The following is a 24,696-nucleotide window of genomic DNA, read 5'->3' on the forward strand; positions in this document are numbered from 1 at the left end:
AGAAATTCCACAACTTTAAAGAAAATTTCAAAAATTCCACAACTTTTTAGAAAATTTCAAAAATTCCACAACTTTTTAGAAAATTTTAGAAATTCCACAATTTTTTAGAAAATTTCCAAAATTCCACAACTTTTTAGAAAATTTTAGAAATTCCACAATTTTTTAGAAAATTTCAAAAATTCCACGACTTGTTAGCTCATTTTAAAGTATCCCAGATTTTTCCCTAATCTGCAGAAAATTTTCTGTCTTTGCTAAGATGTAGGTGCCACTACAATATTATTGGCGCATGTTTGCACGTGGCTACAGTGACTGGCCGCCTATTTTATTCGGGGGGGGGGGGGTCGACGGGTCAAAAGCGCGTAATCCTCTCTGTGGGCTCTCAGTCATTCAGAGAGAGTGCCCGGGGTCCCAAGCTTATAACCAGATCTGCCTAAATAAAGGCAGCGCTCTTCAATAAGCGTGCTTGGGTGGTATCATTCCCACGACACGAACCCCTTCAAACGCAGAATATTTAGACAACACTTTAACACATTGAGTCCACTTATCATTACTGAAGGGACCCTACCTCTAATATCCAAGGTCGTGCATGGGAACAGGCCAATTACTTTTTTGCAGACTATTGTCAACCTGTTACAGTCCCATCCTCAAACTCTGAGAAAGAAAAACACTTTTGCTACAGATTTCTTGGAATTTGCAAGCATTTATTTTCTACCAGAAGTTTATGTTACGAAGTTCGTTCGTTGTTAGTGTACAACTATAAATAACGTGACAACTTAACGCTAGGTTTCCACTTGACCGAAAATGACGACCCAAAACTTTAGCGCTGAGTCAAAAAATTGAGTTTTACGCAGGCCTTCCGCGGCAAGATTTTAGATCGGTTCACACATACGACCGAATTCAGAATTTCAGTCCAAAAAGGGCGGTCGACCGGTAGTCACGTGGTACTCGTTGCAATTGGGATCGGTACCAGAAGAACTTAAGCCTTGGCCTTTGATTTTCCCTTGATGGTATCTTAATTACGGAGCTTACTTCTACCAAATGAAGGCGATCTAATCCGATTAGAGAATTCAGACTCAAAAGTTAACAACATGCAAATGTGGCAATGGCGACTGGCGAGTTGAAAAAATACCTCAAAGCGGCGATAAACACTCCAATATTATGACGTCAACAGAAGCTTCATCCCGAAACGAATTTTGATTGGCTATAAAAATAATTTTTCTACGATCTTAGCGTCAAAAATAGAACACCAATTCTGAAAGATGTTTTGGTCGCGTTCTGCGGAAGATGTTTTACCGCAGAGGTACAGTACTTACGTAGTGTTTCCGTCGTGTTTTCGGTCAAGTGGGAACAAAGCTTAAGTGTAATACGCGCTGAGTGAAATAGGTTAATGAGTTATGAGTAAAACATGATTTTTTTCCGACCAATTTGTTACTTGCCAAAATCAAATAAGCTTTCTTAGAAGCATGAATCAACCCCTGGTGGGATAAGGAGTAACATGGTTCAAAGATTTATTTAAAGTGTTGCGCGAGGCCCGCCCCTTTAAATTTGGGTGGTTCCCATGAGGGGAGGGATTTGAGGGAAACTTCATAGTGTTACCCTATCTAAAATGTGGAAATTGACCTTTGGTTGAAATTTAACTTTACGGCAATATCAATTGAAAGACATCAAAAGAAAAATATAGATAACATAAATTTATATCTTAAAAGAATGACCTTTTTCTAAATATATAAGGAAAAATATGTTAACATGAAAAAAATGGTCTCTTATTACAAAATAATTTGCATTTAATTAGGCTTAAAAATAGTCAAGGACTACTGCGCCATCCGCCATTTGTTTTGTGGCGTCTGCTAGCCAGAACCTCTTAGACCTACAGGATTGGTTGAATTCACACAGGCTGAGAGAGGTAACGGTAAGGTAGGTTCGGTTTAGCAGACGCCACTAAAGCAATGGCGACGTAGAAGTCCTAGATTTTTCAATTAGACTAATTGCCTGTTAATTATTTTGTAACAAGAGATCATTAATTTTAGTTTTATATTTAGGAAAAGGCCGTTCTCTTTACTGGAAGTTTTGCTCTGTTATAATTTTCAAAATATAACAGAAAATTTACACTGTATATAAAAGATGACCCTTGCATGAAGAGTACACCAATTAAGACAATGTGTTTAACCATGGTTTTACTCAGTAATTAGTGGTTCGTTTTTGTTATCTTCATAGCTGAAATATTTAAGATTTTCTTCACCTATCAATGCCTTACTTCACCGAGTTATCTTCTGTCTGTATTTATCCAAGGCTATTTTGACCATTATCTGTGACACTGTGTCAGGTTGGGGCTGTTAACATTCCGATAACATCTTACGGTGAGTAAATGTACCCCTCAAGTAAAAGTAAAGGCGGGTCAAAGGTTTCGTGTAATTTGCCGACAACTTGAGAACTGTCAAATTGACAAATGGTCTTCGGCTTCTTAAGCCTTTGTTGAAGTTGAATTCGGTCCCTATAATTACCGTTCCGTTCCGTTCTTCTAGATGTTTGTATCCAATGCAAGGTCACGTAGTTTTTGTTAGAGTGAAGCTCCCTCGAGCCTGGGAACTTAAAATGGTCCATATAAGGGAATCTCAAACTAAGGGCCTGGCAAATTCTACAGCTAGGACATAGACAAGGTTGGTCTGACCTTCATTGAAGGCAGATTTTCAAGGACATAATTTCGTTTAGGAGGTCTTAACTGAATAGTCCAGTCTTGAGAGTCACTATTCGGAGAAGGCACTTCACGTCGCGTCCATCTATCTAGATGTGGGACTGTAACTGTTGACACGATGTCTAGGTTCGCATAACTTCATAGACAATATATCACAACAGAAAGACATACAGCTATTTGAAAACATTGTGTAGTCATTTTTTAAACTTATCTATCTCGTTGTTAGGTTATTTGTTTATATTTATAGTTTTAATATCTTTCGAAAAGATTTAAATTTTGGGTCAGGGTTTGTTTGATGGAGATTTCTATGTAAAGATTGAAAATTATTTCACACCGCAATTTCCACAAGCTTAAAATTAATATTACTTACTAAATTCCACTTATGTTTCACAGTAATATAAAAGCATCGTACATAGGGAACACTTAGTCCATGGGAATAACTTGTACCGAAACTTGTCAGTATCGCAGCTCGTTCAGACTGAGCTTGTTCAGGTTTATCAAAACTCTGGAACACGCGTGTTAGCTTTGATAACACCAAACATTTGACTATAAGGGTTTATAATACCAGGGATAGATGTAAGTTTAGAAGCAGGAATGGAGAACAGATCTAGTAGTGTGGGCGCGCGTCAAAGTCCCGGACCCCCTTCCCCGGCACGGGGGGTATGAAAGAAGAGGCAGGTAGTAGTGACAGAGGTAAAAAAGAAATAACGTCACTATTTTTCGCCGTCCCCGTCAGCAACGTCATCAAAACGTAGTTTAAAACTGAGCCAATAAGATAATTCAAACTTTTGGTTACGTGTTGGAGGGAGGGGGGTTTTATACTGGGTGGTCTATGAGTCGGACTGAAGTAAATACTAACTGTTCTCCATTCCTACTTCTAAAATTAAATCTATCCCTGCTATAGCACATTGAAGGGTTTCCAATAAAATAACTTTCGACCGCGATTCAATTTCAATCAGTTAAAAATTTCCTTACATTTAACAGCTCAAATAATTTTGAAGTAATAACAAAGGTAGGCCTACTGGTTTTCGTAATACTTCTATAGTACAGTCAAAGACATGGGTCGAGTGTTCTCAAAACCAGGTTATTGAAAATTTGAAAACGTTTACTTGCGTCGAAAGGTCAAAATCCTGGCATTTCGAGAGTCAAACCCTTGGCAAATATTAAACACGGAATAAAAAGAAAATTCTTACATTAAATTTTCTTAAAAACGTCACAGAGGAATGTCCGAAAATACGATTTTTGGTGACAAAACCCTGATACGCGAGCATTCCTTAAAAATCCTGGATGAAAAAAGAAACTCGTTCTTGAATCTAAAAGCGATTGTCCATCTATGGATGCTACTATCCATTTCAGAGAGCACGTGGCCGTGCCAGAGAAAGGGGTCCTCGGGCGAGGATTTAGCGCCTTCGTGAAGAATGGGTCCCCAAACAACCCGGAAAAGAAGCGATTTCTCCCGCGCAAGTTGAACAAGAGACGAGTGAGAATGGTTGTATGGGGCGAACGCCTCGCGGCCATTGTCCAGTGGCGGGTGTATGACCAGGGGCCCCAAGGGCGATCGATGACTTGGACCCCGGCGAGAGACGAATTGGAGGCCGACACCTCACGATTATATACGAATTCAAAGGGGTGTTCCCGCTTCAAACGCCTGGCTGCACCGTTTTTGTAAGAGATTTTAGCATGTGACAGAAAACGAAATAGATTCGATCTTTGTGGTACCTAGCACTGAATTCCTCCGGGGCTCTTATTTACGACGTACAGCTTTTATTGAACGATTTTTACGTTTTTTAACAATAAAAAATATATATAGGTCTTAACCACACACAGGTGTGATCTGGTTTCGTGGTGTTACCCGAATTGCATTGTGGGAAATTCGCTACATTTTTTATTGGGACGAAATTCGAAGCCATGGCATGGATGGATTTAAATCAACCGAACTCAGGCGGAGATTAGCAGATTAGCAAGGAATAGGGGAGAAGTTTCTTAAGAGACCATTCCATTAATTGCGTGCTGAGAAGCCAACGAAAAGGGGCCGACATCTAAGGTTGCACCAAGAGGAAACGCCAGACGGATACATTACACGAGGGAGACTAGCCGACTCGCGCTGCTTCTGGCGGTGTTTCTTGGCGCGAGGGAAAGAACCCAATAGGGTGGCTTCCTTCCTGTGGTGTTTGCTTCTCTACTGCAATTAATAGAATAGTCTATAATGTTATACTTGAATAATTATAATCCATAAGTTTTTGTATCTTACACTAAACAGAAGTGTCACCACCTTTTATCGGTTGATTGAGTAATATTAGAGGTGTATTTATCTAAATATTAGTCTTGAATGACTGATAATTAAGCCCAGCCCAACCCTCCGTTCTTGGAACTTTTATTTTGTAATTAATTCTGTCTTAGGTAGAAGTTACACGCTAAGAAGTGTTTTTACAATCGGTGGCCATCTTGAAAAATGGCTTCCTTACATTTCAACCGGTTTCATTAATAGATAGTTTTCAGACTAGAAGGATGCATACCATTTTCACCAATTTACGAAATCTGAGAGAAATAGGCGGGCGCTAACTGTGGAACGGCTTAGGTCCGGTGGGACGTAAAAATGGGGGAAGAATTCTCGGAATACGACTTCAAAAGGGAAAAACAAGACGACGCGCGTTAGGACTGTTCACGAGCCGAGCTGAGCGAGCTTTTTAAAAGCTCGGCTCGATTAACATATACATGTTTAAAAAAAAAATTGCTACTACCAACGTCAAACTTGAGAACGACTATAAATGCCATCCCATGTTTAGGAATGTAGTGGTTCAGTAAAACCCGCTCTTTAAAATATGCTCAAGGTTAGAGACGAGAGATTTTTCCCACGCTTTATTTCATGTCAGCGTTGCCAGATTGAAAAAACGAAATTATGGTATTCTCGCTCCAAAATTATTGAATTCTTGGCAAAATTATGGTACGGCTGGTAAAGCCCTTTTAGGCATAGCGTGATCAAGTGGGCTATGTTCAAGGACGTGCTAGCCGCCTTCCTATCCTACCCTATCATCCATCCTTGCCGTGAGACCTCTATTGGGTTTCGTCTCGCAACTTCCAAGAAAAAGTATACAATAAATTTCTAGGAATAGTATTTACGGTATACCTTGAAAAATTATTGAAAATATGGTACTAACAGTAAAATTATTGAATTTATGGTACTATTTAAAAAATTATTGAATTTATGGTACCAAATATCAAAATTATTGTGTTTTTGCGTACCATAATGGTACATAGTAGAAATTATGGTACACTGTGAATTTCGAGGTGAAATTATGGTATTGTACCATAATTATGGTACATCTGGCAACGCTGTTTCATGTAAAAATACCACGGAACGCTATTGGTGGAGAGAATAAAGACTAAAAGGAAAGCACTATATCAGTGACTAATTTCGCGAGCCGGCTCGCGAGTCGGCTCGGCTCGGCTCGACCATAAAAAAGCTCGCTCGTTAATTAATCGAGCCGCAAAAGTGGCGGCTCGGCTCGGCTCGAACTCGGCTCGCTCGTCCTAACGCGCGTCAAAATAACCCTCTGCCTCAGGCGCGTCGGAATGTACGCCAAGAGGTTGGACCGTTGGAGCTGCTCATCCCTCTTAAAACATCTAATATCCCTGGTTCCAGTATCAAACTTCCTTCCTGCAAAGTCCAACAAGCTGAACCATGCATTTTAGGCATCCCCTATTAAAACCATTGTAAAACAAGATCCTTTACAATCTTCGAAGAAACGTTTGTCAAGGGACAACCGAACCGATACGTTGTATCAAAATTGAGTCGTTGTTTCTCCGTTTAAAGGATCCTGAGGGAAAGAATGAAATTGGTGTTTCCGTTGCCCCGCAAATCAACTTCCCAAAAAGAAATCCTATTTTGACAGACTAGTGGCACTCCGTGTTGTCTACATATAAAGCGTAACGTAGTCGAAGGCAAAGTGAAGCCATTACATGGTATTTGGCTATTCCCAAGTTGGATATTTGAAACAAACGCCATTTGCCCTTCGCTTTTTGGATTCTAAAAGTAATATCTTTGAGAGATGAATTGTATTGGCTATACGGATTATTTTATCTTTCGCGGTGTTTTACTATCGGTACTTACAACATTTTGGAACTGAGAAAGTCAATTGATATTACCTAAGAAAATCCTATAAAGATAAAACGGGAAGGTGTTTTTCACCTCAAGCTCTTTTTCGAACAGAGGATTAACTGGAAATGAATTTTAGAGATTTTCTTTCCATTCAGCTAGGGGCCAATAAAATAACCAGCGCCATAAGAAACATATTAAACGTAAGTTGCCATAGCCTTAATACTATATTTTTGAGGGAGATTGTTTCCTATCATGTTATATACATTGTGTTTAATAAATTGTGATACAATCAAACAACTGTGGGATTTTTCTATGTGCGATTTTGAGTGGAAAATGTTCTATGGTATTTATGATATTTTGACGGGGTTCGTAAAAAAACCATGACTACCGGATTTTATTGGGTTTTTGTGTGTTTTTTTATAATTATCAGTTGCTTGAATCGTAAAATTTGTTATTCAAAAGTAACTTCTTAATAAAAAATTTTTTAAAATGTTCCACTAGAATCATAAATATTAAATGAAGCTTTTGAAGTTGAAACAATATTTTAAAGTACCTTTAAAAACAAATTATTTTAGCATTTAAATTCATCTAAATTGAAGATGGGCTTTTTTGATGGATAAATGCCAATAAAAACCGTGGCTTTTTTGAATATGAACCCTGCATTTTGACTTATGGTGGCTTTGCGATGACCTCTTAAAATTATTTAAGAAAGAAACTGAGAGACAATTTTAAGGGGTTGTCCGTAAAACTCGGAAATCGCGTTTTGTAAATTGTCTGCACCTTACGACAAAACGTCATATAAGTTACATTTGAGATTCAAAATTGCCCACAGAGCCCACGGTATTTTGGAATCACCATTTTGCAAAATTCTGTATATTGGGGTTATTCCGTTAAAACTGGAACAGTAGCAACTCTAAAAGGTAACCTACATATTACTTCACTAAGGTTTTTATAGCTCTGCCTCATTCTCCAGGGCTGATTGCAAATTTTAACAGGCAAAAATTAAGCAGCTGTGTCGGTGGAAATCATGTTTTATTTAGTAACGCATTTCATCGAGTGTCATACTTACTGTCCATTAGTTACTTATATCTATGAATCGTTCCCAATTCTATTTGAAATTTATGTGAGCAATTAATTTAGATTTTACAAAAGCTAAGACCTTCGATGTTAAAAATTTAAACCCCCTTCAGACGAAGCATTTAATCGTAATGTTATGATGATGCCATCTTCCAACAAGTCCACGAATTCGAGGCTTAGGATAGGTTAAGTTTGGTTACACTTGGGTTAGGATAGGTTAAGTTTGGTTAGGCTTGGGTTAGGATAGGTTAAGTTTGGTTAGGCTTGGGTTAGGATAGGTTAAGTTTGGTTACACTTGGGTTAGGATAGGTTAAATTTGGTTACAATTGGGTTAGGATAGGTTAAGTTTGGTTGCACTTGGGTTAGGATAGGTTAATTTTGGTTACACTTGGGTTAGGATTGGTTAAGTTTGGTTACACTTGGGTTAGGATAGGTTAGTTTAGGTTTTCTTTCCTTATTAGGCTCAATAATGCGTCGGTTCACCGTTTGCTAACCTAAAACCTAACATCAGCCAAAGTGGATAATGTACAGACGTCATACGTAGCCATATTGAAACCGAAAACCCTAACCCCGGTCGGGGCAATAAAAAAGGTCACCTTTTCTTCTCAAACTGTTCTTAGTGCAGAAGGACAACTACCGACATCTACCGAACAATTCATATCCCTATGAATAAACATTCAAATTCACAAACGCAACAAACAACAAGTTGGGAAACCAAAATAAACCTCTCCTAATCGAGACCCAATTAAGAGGTTTTTCCAAAATAATTAAATAAATATAATTGATATTATTTTAATCGTCATTAATTTACCTTAATTCTAGTTAAATCGTTTTAAGAAACGTTATTCCTAAAATCATTTCAAACATAGCTATTGTTGACGTTTGAATTCAAGCGTATGCCTCTTTAAAAATTTTTGGAAATTTAGGGTATATAAAGCGATTAATTCACAGTAAATGGCAAGAAAAGCCGCAATTGCGTGAACCTTTGGTGTAAACCCTAGCTGCCATTGGGAGGGGGCTACACATTTCTCGTAACCCTAGCCGATCGCCGTGTACTTCTTAACCCTAACGATGATAATGGTGTGTAAGCCAATATTGCTTTCTGTGAACTGCGAACGCGGTCCGGAAATTGCATATACATTTGCTCCGCTTTGCCAACTGCAAACGCGGTGACAGACATACCGGAGCCTCCGAAATGAACTAGGCCCATGCGTGTCGCGAAGCGAGATTATTTTTTTAACCAATTTAGTTCGCCGTGGTTTTACGCTTGGGGGCGCTTATACTACCGTAAAATAAAGTTCAACCCCGTGACCCTGTCGACTGCCTAAGTATTTGGGCCAAGGTTGCGGATTCTAAGTAATATAAGCGCCATCTCGTAAACATATATGGTGAAAATATTTTCCTTAACAAACTGGATATTTCCCCACATAAAATTTGGCATGCATGGGCCTAGTTCATGTTGGAGGCTCCGCACAGACACGTCCAGTGTAATACCTCTCCATGACATCATCGCGAACACGGATAGGTATTATAATTTCTTCAAACACGCCTACTCTTTAGTATACAGAACCTTACAGATAAAACAATAAAATACATCTTTGCTTTGTGTTCGACGCCTTCGCAATTGAAGTGCTTATATATCAATTACACACCGGTAATAAACATTGTTAAATAAAACTCAAGTTACAAGTTTCATTTTGAAGAGGTGTTCTTTCGTTGTAATTTACGATGAGTACCGTAAGAACTTGACAGAGATTTCATTAATAATGTCGTTCGAGTGGGATTTTTATTTTCAATTGCACCCACAAGTACTTTATCCGTAAGCTAGAGTGAAAAAGCTCTCCAATTGCCAGACACTAGAAAAAAGGTACGAGTTCAAGCTTACAGGGAAAAACTCGGGTGTATAAGAATAAGCCGGTAGTACTCCAGCTAGTCGCGAAAATGACAACTCGAGAGGGTAATCTCCAGATAAATACCGAGTGCACTCACTTTACTCTCTCGCCGAGACTTATTACTTAACAACATCACTTCAAAGCCGAGGAAAAAGAAATTTTTATCCGTTTAAGCTACAGCTAGTTGTTACGTACGTTATATGGAGGGGAATTGATTCGAATTTATCCAATAAATATTTTTACAGGTATTTTAGCAAATTTCGTCTCAGTTGGTGCTCATAACAAGTTGGCTAATCATTTCGGAAACTTTCTCAGCACCCTCCAGCTTGTTTTAGTGTGTGCGACGTCACTACTACGTCATAGGTTCATTGCAGGGAAAACCTCATTCAGGGTAAGAAAATCTATATTTTCAAGCCTAGGGTCAAAGGATTAAGCTGTCTGCTAGTTCAAATGTTACAGTTGGGTTAAGATTCGGCTTAGTGGAAATGGATTTAGCATCTAAATGATTTGTTTCATGTTTAATAATAATAATATTAACATTAAAAAAATTTTCGTAACCAAAGTAATGAAGCAGTAAACACGTTTGTAAGCCTTAAATAGCAGCATAGCCTGTCTAACTGTAGCAGACGACACATAACAACTATTTTTACAAAAGTAGGACTTTGTGTGATGTTTCAAGAAACAGTTGCACGTGACCAGCCCGACATTGCAAAATTACCAATTTTGATTTGTCAAATTCAAGACCTAGTCAGAATTAGTCCTAGAGTCTGGTGTCCGAGCACCTGGAAGAACCGGTATGGTGTTCATCCAAAAACGTTATATTTGAATTCAAAAAATTTAAGGACTTTGGTGGACTGGTAACGATGAAGCCTTATTTAACGTCTTTGGATTTGCATACCGGATGGTCCTCCTTAACCCTATATACCAAGCAGACGATACGGCGGCCCTCCCTTTTGAAATGGGTATCTTCAAATTTTGGTAACTTTGACGTTAGAAGGAATTCGACGCATGTCGGTGTTCCTACTCTATAGGTGCCGACTGCCCGTGTCCGCCGGAGGTGACTTGACCCCACTACCTTTTCAGTCACCCTCCAAGTAAACCTCATTCCCACTATGATTAATCACGTTTTGAAACTTGACTAATCGCATCCTTGCCGAGGACGTTTATATGTACCCAAATTCCATGGAATATTGATAGCGAAAATTGATTCCAATATACAGGTATTTAAGGGCCAATTCCAATTATGATAACTTGTTTGCTAAAGCCTTAAGTACCTCGTGCCACTTTCCCCTAATATCAGAAGTAAATTTGCTTCTGCTAATATCAATTAAAATTAATGTTAAAATTAGGTAACTAAATTACAATCTTTACGCTTCCTTTAAGCGATTAGAGCGAAAAATTAGATTTAAATTTGAAATTAATTAAAGCCCAACACACCATTTCGACAATTACACAAGGCAGAGGCCGCCATTGGGGTATTCTCTCTCTCGCCAAGAAAAGCACCGCTAGAGGCAGTGCAAGTTGGCTTGCCTCCTGCTTGAAGTGACCTCGAGCTCCGTCTGGCGTTGCTTCTTTACGCGAGGTAGAATACCCCAATGGTGGCCTCGAGCCTGAGTCTTGGTTTCTTTGTATGCAATTTACAAAATGGTCTATCTCTTTTCAGTTTCAATTCTAAATAAAGACCAGTAAACAAGTTAAGTTTGAGACTGATAAACAGGGAGCTTTGAGAATTTCATCACATTTACTTCCCCCATCGCGTCTAACTTTAAAACTAAAAGCTCTTTAAAATTTTGAAAGACCTCGATATACCAGAAAAAATACTGATCCTAATTTACGTCCTCCACTCCGTCGTTACTAGCTTTAAAAGGTGTTCCCTGAAATTTAATTTAGTATGAGTTCAACTCATTCTGAGAAATAAGCATTTTATCTTAAACTGGCCATATATTAAAAAACTGGACATTGGCCACTTAATATGGTGAAACCTCGGAAAGTTTTTAATTAATTAAGTACCCCCATGAATTCAATTTTTAAACTGACCAGGCTAATTTTTGAAGTGGTCCTGGGCCACCACGTTATTTCTTAGCCTGGTCAAACTTCCATTTGTCCACGTGAAAGTAAATAAAATCAAATATAAGCACTTGTTGCTTGTGAAAATAATTCCGAGTAAATATTTATTTAAAGCATCAATAAAATTAAAGTTAGGGGCGGAATGTGTTTAATCAAACCTGATCAAATATTTTATCATACAGAACAAATATATAAATAAATTTATTGTTATTTTATAACAAACTGTCCAAGGGCGCACAATGATAAAAAACAAGTAATGATTATTGTACGTCCAAGATGACCAAGGGCTAAAAACCCTACTTATAATATCAACTTGAAAACAAAACTAGTTTTAATAACTTATCTGGTCACCACTGTCCAAGGTGACCACGGAACAAATAACACTATTTTTTTTGGTATCGAGTGTCAGCACTTAAGATAAAATTCAACAGAAAAAGTTTCAACCAAAAGCTCACAAGGGTCAAGTAGATAAGTCACTGCATTTCACAATATGATGAAAAGAATGACTCATATTGGTTTAATTGAAACCAGGAATAGATTTAATTTTAGAAGTAGGAATGGAGAACAGATCGAGTAATGTAAGCTCGCGTCAAAGTCCCGGACCCCCTTCCACGGGACAGGGTGGGGGTATGAAAGAGAGGGTCATAGCGACAGAGGTACAAATAGAATTACGTCACTATTTTTCGCCGTACCCGGCAGCAACGTCATCAAAACGTAGTTTAAGTGAGCCAATAAGATAATCTAAAATTTTCGTTACGTGTTGGAGGGAGGGGCTCTATACTGGGTGGTCTATGAGTCGGACTGAAGTAAATACTAACCGTTCTCCATTCCTACTTCTAAAATTGCATCTATCCCTGTTGAAACATATTCTATTGAAAAAGGCCTCATTTCTCAAAAATTATACTACGTTCTACCTAAGCTTAGACACTAAATAGTCTTTAGACCCACCGATCTTGAAATTTAACCATGATGTTGATTTTTAATCAAATTAACTTTTTGTTTACAAACTTTAAATTTCAGTAAAACGATGCTAGGCCTACATAGACTATTTCACTATTGACATGGGGTGAAGAGAACTTTTCAGGGCGTAGAGGTGCGTCAAGAAAATACCGCTAGAAAAGGACAAACAAGTAGCCTAACTTTACGAAATGTACTTAGGAAAGATTTAAAAATATTTCATTTATTAAACTATTCACTGTGAAATTAAATCCATTCATAGTTTGAAGTCGTCATAATAAAATCGAGTCGAGAGCAGACGGAAGGACACTTGAAAGAAATGAAATCAAAAGAAGGTATTTATACAACGGTACTTGTGAAATTATACAAGGGCTAGTTGATATTCACGTCAAGTACCGCTAGCTACTAGCTTCTTACAACAACAGTAAAACACCGAAGGACTCCAGTCTAAATTGCCCTAAGATAAACTAAAGTGCGATTATTTTTAATGACTTTTAGCATATACTCTTTTGTATGACCAAGAAGTGATATCTAGTTTATTAGGGAGAAGGTATAAATTCGCCTCCACATTTCCAGCTCTTTATTTCCCGCAGTCCAAACAAATGTAGCCTGTCCGGACGGAGTTAATCCCCACTGCCTCTAAACTACAACCAGCAGCAGCATCTCATTGGTTCTTGAAAACTCCTCACGTCATCGTGGCGACGCGAATGACGAAAATTACAGTCATATTTGTCCGACTGAGGAGAGTGTAGCGAAGTAGCCCGGGGCCTCCTTTTACGTCCCCCCTTGTATTTTGAAAGGGGGACTGGGACTATGAAGGGCGAATACTTAGGCATCTTATACCTTCTCCCTAATAAACTAGATATCACTTCTTGGTATGACAAAACACAAGTCGAGTTTACACTCCACTACATATTCAGAATCCTAATAGTCAATAGTAAAATATCGAAGTTTTAAAATTCCTCTTATAGACCATTCCCGTAATTACTTGTAGAGAACCAATGCGCAAGTGTGAAGGGGTCTCTTCCGCCATGAGTCAACGCCAGATGGAGCCACAGTTCGCTACACGCACTGCTTCTAGTGGTGCGTCATAAGCTTAGCCTCCGAAATGAACTAGGCCCATGCGTGTCGTGAAGCGAGAATATTTTTTTAACCATTTTAGTTCGCCGTGGTTTTACGCTTGAGGGCGCTTATATTACCGTAAAATAAACAAATTTCAACCCCGTGACCCTGTCGACTGCTTAAGTATTTGGGCCAAGGTCGCCGATTGTAAGATTATTACTCTTACTGAATTATTTTAATTGAAATAATTTATTTTGTTGTCATCAATACAATCTAACCGAAAGATTCAATAAAAAGTGAATAGCCCCCCAATACATTTACGTTAATTTTAGGATGAAACTTTTCTCTATCATAAAAATTTTATAACTGACCCCTAAAATATCAACGATAATTTAAGGAAGACCCCTGTCACAACGGTAATATAAGCGCCATCTCGTACACATATATGGTGAAAATATTTTTCTTAACTAACTGGATATTTCCCCACATTTGATATGCTTGGGCCTAGTTCATTTAGGAGGCTCCGCTTGAAGCATCCCCTTACGCTCTGCAAAGTTCTCTTCCCTCATGTTAATAATGGAACGGTCTATATGAAATCCAAATAACTTCGCTGTGTTTTGTGTTTTGGTATTCGTATTTTGACAATGTGTACTCGGCTCGTTTCAAAACGAATAAAATTGTTTTATGTTGATTGCTTAATTGAGGAGATTACTTGTCGACTGTCACAACGATTATTAGAGCTGTAAATTATTTTTATTACTAACGAAGTTTCGTTGCATATTTATTGCTGTAGTAATTATTGCAAAATGTGTAAAATACGCTCACGTCAGCAACAAAAAAAATTCTAATGATTTAAAACCGAAACATTGCCACATAATTGAGTTTGAAATCAATTAGAAATTTAACAATATTTACTTAAAAATTTATTTTGTAAGTCTATGATGAAGTTTTATACAGCGCTTGCACAGATTTTTCAGTTTACAAATCCCTTAACTTGCCAGGTTTCAAAAACCAAATTATGCTTTGAAGTGACTAGTTTCAAAACCGTATGAAATTTCCTGATATTTATAAAAATTTTAAAACTCCCTACCTTTTATGACAATTTTAAAATTCTCTGACTTTTAAGGAAAATTTTAAAATTTCCCAACTTTTAAGGATAGTTTTAAAATTCCCCAACTTTTAAGGATAGTTTTAAAATTCCCCAACTTTTAAGGATAGTTTTAAAATTCCCCAATTTTTAAGGATAGTTTTAAAATTCCCCAACTTTTAAGGATAGTTTTAAAATTCCCCAACTTTTAAGGACAGTTTTAAAATTCCCCAACTTTTAAGGACAGTTTTAAAATTTAACAACTTTTAAGGACAGTTTTAAAATTCCCCAACTTTTATGACGATTTTAAAATTCCACACCTTTTATGACAATAAACTTTTCCAGGTCAGTTTTGGTTAGGTTAGGTTAGGCCAAGAAGCGATATCTAGTTTACTAGGGAGAAGGTATAAATTCACCACATTTCTAGCTTTATCTCCAGTCCAAACGTAGGTCCGGAGTTAATCCCCACCCCTAAATTACAACCTGCATCTCATTGGTTCTTGAGAACTCACGTCAGCGCGACGCCAGTGACGAAAATTACGTATTTTCCGACTGAGGAGAGGCGAAATAGCCCGACCTGCTTTTACGTCCCTCCTTGTGTTTTGAAAGGGGGACTGGGACTATGGCGCGCGAATACAAAGGCATCTTATACCTTCTCCCTAGTAAACTAGATATCACTTCTTGGTTAGGCTAAGTTATAATATGTTAGGCTAGGCTAGATCATGTTGTTTATGTCTCGTTATGTTAGGATAGGTTAGATTCTTAGGTAGTTTAGGTTAAGGTGATATTATATTTATGCCGTATTAAAAAATTTTTATTATGTGTAGGAAACTATTGATGGTAATCATTTAGAATAACCTATCGCCTTAAATGGTGATTTTAAATATTGCTTTCTTGTAAAATACTCCACGGTTGGTTTCCATATGTGCTCATCTAATATATAACTGCAACAATGGCATGCTCTACTGGGGTTTTTCAGTCTTATGTGTCTAACAGCTATCACATGTTATTGCGCAAGACCAGGTGCCAGGAATAAAAATGATTAAATTAGGTGGAGGGGGATCGTTATCTGGAATTCTGAAGAGTTGTTTCAACCTCAATCACGTTTTTCCGCTTTTTTTCTCAGCGCGCCTTAATCTTAAATTGGGACTTTATCAATTGGATAATTTGCGCTCAGTAAGCCAACACACAAATACGTCTTTCAATTTAGCTTACCGCGCGCTCCCAAAACCAAATAACAGAACTTTACTTTAATCAGTCAGCTTGGCCCTATAGCTGCGCTGATAAAAATTAATATTTAACCACAACTTTCTTAAAGTGATAGTCGCGTATGTTGCTTGAAACAAAACTTAGGGAGCTAACAATGGAATAGAAAAGACCATTGTCGCAACCATACTAAGTAATTAAACTCAACCAATCTCCGTAAGATAGTTTGACAAGTCTTTCCATTATTAAGGCATTTTCGATGTCTTTCAATTCTTATGCTCCCAAGGCCTAACATTTAAGTGTCTGATGCTGAAAATCCAACAGAGATTTTTAAGCTTTCTTTAGGCTCTTTCAGACGATCCAACTTTTTGACTAAGCTTGATGGGTCAACTCGAGTTGAATCAACTAGAGTTACAAAACTTCGTATTTAAATTAGGGTGTTCCAAATTAGGACGGGGCGTTCCAATTTAGGACGGGGGCGTTCCCATTTAGGACGGGGCGTTCCAATTTAGGACGGGGACGTTCCAATTTAGGACGGACCGTTCCAAGTTAGGGCTGAAATCGACCTTTTCTAAACCCCATTTTGCAGAAAAAGTATGCTTCTGAAAATAGGTGCAATCGATCGGCAATAGTTCGAACTTAGTGTAACGTTCACTTCAGTACTGAAAAATCTGACTTTCCAAAAAGTTTGAGAAAGTGTTCCAACTGACCATAGTTGGATCGTGTGAATAGACGCTGGATGAGTTGAGTCACCAAAAACATTGGTTAGGAAAAATTGGATCAGTGATCCAATTTTAGCTGACTAAATTTTTTAATTTCATTTCTCCAGCCAATCAAAATGAATTACCAAAAAAGCTTTTTTCGCGGGTTATTTCGTAAGTGCCAAGGTGGCGCTTAAAAAGTTCCATTTTGCGGTAAAAGTTCAGTCGTGTGAATAGGAAGGATTTACTACACTTTTCCCTTCAAAAGTTCATGGGAAAGTTGATACAACTTTTTGACCCATCGAGCTGAGTCGAAAACGTCGGATCGTCTGATAGAGCCTTAAGGTGGTTTATGGAAATTATTTACACGCATATCTAATTATTTGCATTAAGAACGTACTCAGAATAGCGTTACACGTCGAATCGTAACATTTTGGTTCTTGGCTACAATGAACAAAACCTATCTTCAAAGTGTTTACCACCTCCGTACTTGGTAACACAGCTTAAAATCCGTTCAAAAGTGTTACAAAATCAAATGATGACTTTTTTGGACCATTATAGAGGGCACCATAAGTTAATAAGCTACCATTAAGTTTCTATGTCTGAATGGGATCTATAGAGGAAACGTCTGTCCATCCCCCAGCAGTATATAGTCCGTCTCACCCCTACCTAGCATTAAATTATAAGAGACACTAGCGCCATAAAAGCCTTCTCTTTAGTGTACCTAAGTATAACACGTGATAGGTCATAGTAAAACCTCTCCTCGATCATGATAATAAAAGATACCAGAAAAGAAACATTCCACCCAAGAGAGTCAGCCACCCCCATATTCTAAATTCAAAATCTGTCTTGTATTTTTGGCGCTCGTTCTCTGTTTGGTGCTGAAGCTAAGGAAGGGAACGCCATAGACCTAACGATGGATACTTAAAGAGGTTATTTGCTTATGTTATAACTTGTTTGAAAAAAACTTGTAAAGAAAAATTAAACTTTTGCCATTATCTCTAATAAATTTATAAATTCAACTCTACCGGTCTAGCACTTAATTTGGAAAGTACCTTGGTTTAGACGTCAGATTAGAGTGTGTATCCAAAATATATTTCTCCTTATTAAAAAGTGTAAGCATAAATTTAACGGCCAGAATATCAATATCAAAATACTCGTTGAACACAATCGGCAACTATCTCTTTAAGAATAGAAACAGCGTCATTGATAAGAACGACTGTCGCTATCACTCGTTTGATATTTTCGAAAGAAGGAATACATCGTCGAATATAAAATCAAGTGTCTTAAAATATGAGATAAAGATTGGAAACATCAAAATGAAGAAATTTGGACACGCAAAAAAGAACAATCGATTCTTCATTTATATTGACAAGCAATAGGGAAGTATCTCGTCCTTGGTGAATTCAATACATGCGCAATTTAGCGAAGACAAAATCAAGGGGCTAACCAAGAAAAATATTGTTTGGAAAGAGGATTGTACTTTGTGATGGTCAATAATAAGTTTAATCATAAGTTTATATGACATGTTCCATGAGTATGACACTTCAAATACTTCGTAATGGTATAGACTTACAGCTCGAGCTAGTTCGAGAACGACGGACGCGAGTCAATTGAAGTCCTACACTCGGTGGTGGTTAATCTAGGTCCTATTTAGCCTGCATTACTAAGCCCCCTTTGACAGCAGCGTCCCACTCACCAGGCCTCCCTCGCTTTACCCTTAGTCTTTGACCTACCTCATTCACTCACTTCAAAATTACAAGCTCAAGTTCTAAGTTACCAGAATTTACAAACTTATGGTAGGAACATATCTTATGAACTTATGGTTTTATTACAGTGGGTTTTTCCAAGTTTTTCGCTGACTGATTAGAGGTCGTTTCGATTTGGAAAATATTTTTTTGGTTTAGTTGGGAAGCGGTTAAAAATATTGTATTTCACTATTCGAAATTTAACTTGTCAAATGGATCAACTTAAATAAAACTTTGATTAAAACTCATTAATTAATGTATTGAATTCATATGTAATAAAAATTAATTTTCCATTTATGCAATACATTTATAAATTGCTTCGCTAAAGCATTCAGATCTGTAGTCCAATATTGCGTAAACAGGCAAGAAATTACGTAAAAGATACGTAAGCCTAAATTCATACAAGACATGGTAAAAGGAAAACATAGTCGACAATAAACATAAGATATGTTTGATAAGTTTGTCACTGGTTACTGAGAGCTTGTCGTGAAGTGACGTAGGTCATAAATTCGAGGTAAAGCGACACCTGGTGAGGCCTTATCAAAGGCTCAGTACAGACTAAATAGGGAGATGAGTGCAAAACCGGGTGTAGTCAATTCTCGCGTCATTCTAGTATAGGTAATGTCATACTTATGGAAAGTAACTCATAAACTTATGACGATATTCGAATGACAACCCTTTTCAATCTTTGAATAAGATCCCTTTAAATATTATGATCATAGTTGTTTTCTTTGAAAATCAACCTGAACAGCAGTTACCACGTGATAAGATTTTAACACTCCAGAATCATCCAGTTCGATTATCTTTTAATTACAATTACGTGATTACTCTTTCTTAACAAAAACAAATTCCATAATTAACAAGACAAATTACGATTACATATTAAAATCGTAATCAGATCTTATCTAGAAGACTGTCCCTTTCTTAGTAAATAGTGCATTCGTAATCATATCACCAAATAGTAAAGCTGTTTCATTATGTATTTAGAGCCTCTACCAAAATTCCGAGAAATAGACCATTACGAAAATTGCATACAGTTAAAACAACACGAAGGGAAGCAACTAGATAAATTTGTTTCCGTATTTCGGCAAATTAAAAAACCAAATTTCTTCAACCATTTTAAATCAGATGTTATCAACTACAACTTTTGTACCTGAAGCAGGGATAGATTTAATTTTAGAAGCAGGAATGGAGAACGGAACGGTTAGTATTTACTTCAGTTATTCCGACTCATAGCCCACCCCGTATAGAGCCCCACCCTCCAACACGTACGTAACGAAAAGTTTAAATTATCTTATTGGCTGCTCACTTAAACAGCTACGTTTTGATGACGTTGCTGACGGGGACGGTGTCGAAAAATAGTGACGTAATTCCCCTTTTTACCTCCGTCGCTATGACCGTCCCGCCTCTTCTTTCATACCCCCCTCTCCGTCCCGGGAAAAGGGGGTCCGGGACTTTGACGCGCGCCCACATTACTCTGTTCTCCATTCCTACTTCTAAAATTAAATATATCCTTGTAAAACACAAATTAAAAATTAAAAATTGAAAATTCAAATTTTGTGAAAAAGGTTCATAGGTTAACGTTCTATACGATATATTACTAAAATATTTGTCATGTTCTTCAATCTCGTAGATATTAAAGAGTTTCTTTTCTTTATGGTCCCAAGTCACGTTTGGGTTTAAAAACCAGATTTTAACCTCAATAAAAATCATAAGAAATAAAAAATAAAAATAGTACACATTGCAATGATTACAGATTTATCTTGAACTATGCAGAGTGGTTAGCCTCTCGTAAGCGAATGAATAACAAATAACAAATCATTCATTTCAATTTTATCAGCGAGGATAATTTTAAAATATACTTTTTGAGTCATATTGAAATCAATATACAGAAGCTATTTACATTGTTTGTAATTGAAGGGAAAAATATATTAAAAATATTCAAATATTTTGAACTAGAATTTTTAGTAAATATTATTTTTATAATTCCAATGATTTAAAAATACCTTATATCTAAAAAACATTAGATTTCCTTGATAGTGAAAGCGGAGCCTCCGAAATGAACAAGGCCCATGCATATCAAATTTTATGTGGGGAAATATCCAGTGTGTTAAGGAAAATATTTTCACCATATATGTGTACGAGATGGCGCTTATATTACCGTTGTGACAGGGGTCTTCCTTAAATTATCGTTGCTATTTTAGGGGTCAGTCATAAAATTTTTATGATAGAGAAAAGTTTCATCCTAAAATTAACGTAAATGTTTTTGGGGCTATTCACGTTTTATTGAATCTTTCGGTTAGAATGTATTGATGACAACAAAATAAATTATTTCAATTAAAATAATTCAGTAAGAGTAATAAAAACGTATACTTACAATCCGCGACCTTGGCCCAAATACTTAAGCAGTCAACAGGGTCACGAGGTCCAACTTTGTTTATTTTACGGTCAAATAAGCGCCCCCAAGCGTAAAACCACGGCGAACTAAATTGGTTAAAAAAATATTCTCGCTTCGCGACACGCATGGGCCTAGTTCATTTCGGAGGCTCCGATGGATAACCCTTTCATGAAACTGAACATACACCGTTAATTAAATTTTTAAAGGGCCACCCCAAAACACCCCAATGTTCTTAACTTAATTGTCTCTCAGGACAAAATTTCACAGAACTCTGTTGACTCAAAAACGAAAATAGAACCATCCTACCTTTTTTCGGTCCTACTTCACTTTTCGACACCCTGCAGGTCAAAGTTCGTGACCTAACTGCAAGCTTGACATCAATAACTAGTAAAAGGTTGTAGAAGTGGTTTGGTTTGAGTCCCACAAGGTTGGGTTTGAGAACCTCCAGTCATTAAGTCCTTCTAACTAAGCATTGTTTTCGTGAAGTTAAAAGTTGTAATAAAGGTTAGGTTCTGTTTTCATGGCAGTCGAATTAACATTTAGTGTGTTAGTACTAATATACTACTCGTGAAATCAGAAATCAGATACGTCATTAATATTAAAGTCTACTACTCATTAGCGCTTTTGAAACGTTGCCTAGGGTATGCATTTTCAAGCGTTAATAGCGTCAACAGATGTCGCTATGGCCGTAACGTGAGTTTTGGCGTTACTTTCAAAACGTTTACGCTATGCAACGTTTGAAAACGCACTAATATGTAGCAAGCTTTCACGCAGTGTCGTAGGTCTGAAAAATGTTATACCGATTATTTCTCCATCGGCAGTACAGCAACACTCAAAAAGTGTTGGTTAATGATCTGTGCTACATTGTTTTACTTCCTTTGATTTCAGAGTAAATGTTAATTTTGCTTACACTCAACTAAATCGTATGTTTTAATAGAAGCTCATGACCTTGTTAAATTCTGCATTAAAAATAAAATAAAACCCTTTGGTCGCTTTATAAAAATCAATTTTAAAATCATAGAATTTCGAATACAATACTCTTAATCAATTTCACATGACGAAACTTATTTTGCAACTCCGATAAACAATAATTTTGTGTTTTTGTTTATTTGTTGTTCCCAAGCAAATATTGACAAATTCATGGGAAAAACCCAGAAGAAAAAAAAAATATTTTAAAAATAAATTTCATTTTGATTAAAAAAAAGGTAATTTTCAAGTATTTCTAGAAAGACGAAATCTTTTTCCAGAAAATCCCCAAAATACATGATAATTCGAGTTGGACCTAATTGTTTTGCTGGGTGAAGTGCCCGAATATTTATCAGATTGTCTAATCTCGAAGGACAAAGACAGTTCTCATATTTTTCGAGTTATTTTTTGTGAAATGTAAATAAAAACCATAAAAAGAAACGCTCGATACAAAGTGAGATAGGGACTTCCCAAAAAATATATATATTCCCATATCAATGCGTGTCAAAGTTCAAACTTGTTTTTTTTTTATGATAGAGAATAAGTGTAATCAGCGACTAAATTTTCCGAGGCATCGAATAAAGCTAAAAACCATAATACGCGGAAAAAGCGGCTGATTTCCTGCCCTGCTGCGTGAGAAGTTAATATTTAAACAATTCGATATTAACCCGAAGTTACTTATATTAGAAACTAGCATAAACTCATAAGATCTATGTTCCATCAGTATGTCCTTGCCTATACTTTGTAATGCTACTGAGAGACTTACAGCTCGAGCTAGTTCCAGCAGAACGACTAGCGAGAATTGAAGTCCTATACTCGGTGGTTAATTAATTTTGCAGCTAGGACTTCCATCTAGGTCCTATTTAGTCTGTATTACTAAGCCTATGACAGCAGCACCTCACCAGGCGTCGCTCGAGCTAGTTCGAGAAATACAAGCCAGAATTGCAGACTACACTCGGTGGTTAACTTCGCAGGACTTCCATCTAGGTCCTATTTAGTCTACATAACTAAGCCTTTGTCAGCAGCGCCTCACCAGGCGTCGCTCGAGCTAGTTCAGCGAGAATTGCAGACTACACTCAATGGTGGTTAATTTTGCAGGACTTCCATCTAGGTAGTCCTATTTAGTCTGCATTACTAAGCCCCAATTGACAGCACCTCACCAGGCGTCGCTTTACCTCAAATCTATGACCCACTTCATTCACTTCATGACGAGCTCTCAGTAACTTATGATCATACTCCGTCCCAGCATTGAGATGAACTGAACAATAAATCATTTCTCATGAAGCTTAATTTTTCTAGCGTTATTGATATTAACATAAGTTCATAAGATATGTTCCTTCCATAAGTTTGTAATGTCTGGTAACTTAGAAACTGGAGCTTGTCATGAAGTGAATGAGATAGGTCATAGATTCGAGGTAAAGCGAGGGAGGCCTAGTGAGGCGCTGCTGTCAAAGCTTAGTAATGCGGACTGAATAGGAAGATTCAAGTCCTGCAAAATTAACCACCACCGAGTGTAGCACTTCAATTCTCGCTTCCGTCGTTCTCCCTCGAACTAGCTCGAGCTGTTAAGTCTCTCAGTAGCATTACGAAGTATAGATAGTGTCACACTTATGGAAGGAACATATCTTATAAACGTATGCTTAATTTAACCATGCATATTGGTTAATTTAGCAAATAAACATAAAGAACAAACTTTTTAATAAGAAAACAAAACACTCTGAAATATATTAGATTAAAACATAAGGTCTAGGCCTATATTTCGTCCTTGATTTACGGCTATCTGTTTTCATTTTCAAATCAAGAAAGTATTGATTTTTGAACCTTCCATTCCGAATGCAAAACTTTCTATCAATGGTTCACCTTTTCTGGATTTTAAGACAGTCTCGTGGACATTTATGGATAGAGGGATTTTAAATCTTCAAAAAAACCCTTATTTGAAGCTCCCAAACTTAAGTTAGGACGATATTAAGGAAAGTGTTCCAAGTTTAGAGCTGTTCCAAGTTATGGCTACAGTCCCTACATCTCATTGCCGTTCAAGTGCAGCTGGTCAAATTTACTTTAGCTTACAAGAGTATTATGTAACTGAGCTAAGTCTAGTTAAACTGATTGTAGTTTTTTTGTTAATATCGGTACTTGTTATCACCAAAAGGCTAGTTAAAAGTAGTGCTGTTTATTATTGTCCATGTTACATGACAGGCAGTCAGATAAAGTCTAGCGACTCTGGCCTTTCTAACAGAACGATCTCGATTTATAATAAATAATAAATGATTTGATCAAGTAAATAATGCAACTCCACACTTTTAATTTCGACTAAAAATAATTTCAAAAATGAGCCACTAATAAAATAGGTTATTATTAATGGTATATAAAATCGGTGATGACGTCATAATGATTTAACGAATAATAATGTATTCATGAAGAAGGAAAGTTTAAAACCTAAAACAAGGCTTCATTAATTAACAAATTTAAAAAAAAAACGTGGAAAAGCCCGTACTCCACTGAAATGTTAAAGCTATAACCAGGGATAGATATAATTTTAGAAGCAGGGATGGAGAACAGAGTATTCTGGGCGCGAGTCCAAGTCCCGGACCCCCTTCCACGGGACGGAGGGGGGTATGAAAGAAGAGGCGGGAGGGTTATAGCGACAGAGGTAAAAAGGAATTACGTATTTTTCGCCGTCCCAGACAGCAACGTCATCAAAACGTAGCCAATAAGACAATTTAAACTTTTCGTTACGTGTTGGA

General features: G+C 37.1%; 2 long non-coding RNA genes across 2 annotated transcripts; one reads left to right on the forward strand and one right to left on the reverse strand.

Annotated features, from left to right (window-relative positions):
• Positions 1-54: 54 nt before the first annotated feature.
• On the reverse strand, positions 55-4,406 carry LOC149629884 (uncharacterized). The gene is made up of 3 exons (XR_016374374.1): positions 1,314-4,406; positions 1,130-1,201; positions 55-1,049 (listed from the first exon to the last, which is right to left on the reverse strand). It is a non-coding gene; the product is annotated as an uncharacterized LOC149629884 (long non-coding RNA).
• A 4,824-nt stretch (positions 4,407-9,230) lies between these two features.
• On the forward strand, positions 9,231-14,545 carry LOC149629885 (uncharacterized). The gene is made up of 2 exons (XR_016374378.1): positions 9,231-10,151; positions 10,419-14,545. It is a non-coding gene; the product is annotated as an uncharacterized LOC149629885 (long non-coding RNA).
• Positions 14,546-24,696: the final 10,151 nt, after the last annotated feature.

Source organism: Phalangium opilio, unplaced genomic scaffold, assembly GCF_054372755.1.
Source record: "Phalangium opilio isolate 3A_F unplaced genomic scaffold, DU_Popi_V2 ptg000105l_1, whole genome shotgun sequence".
NCBI classification, from domain to species: domain Eukaryota; kingdom Metazoa; phylum Arthropoda; class Arachnida; order Opiliones; family Phalangiidae; genus Phalangium; species Phalangium opilio.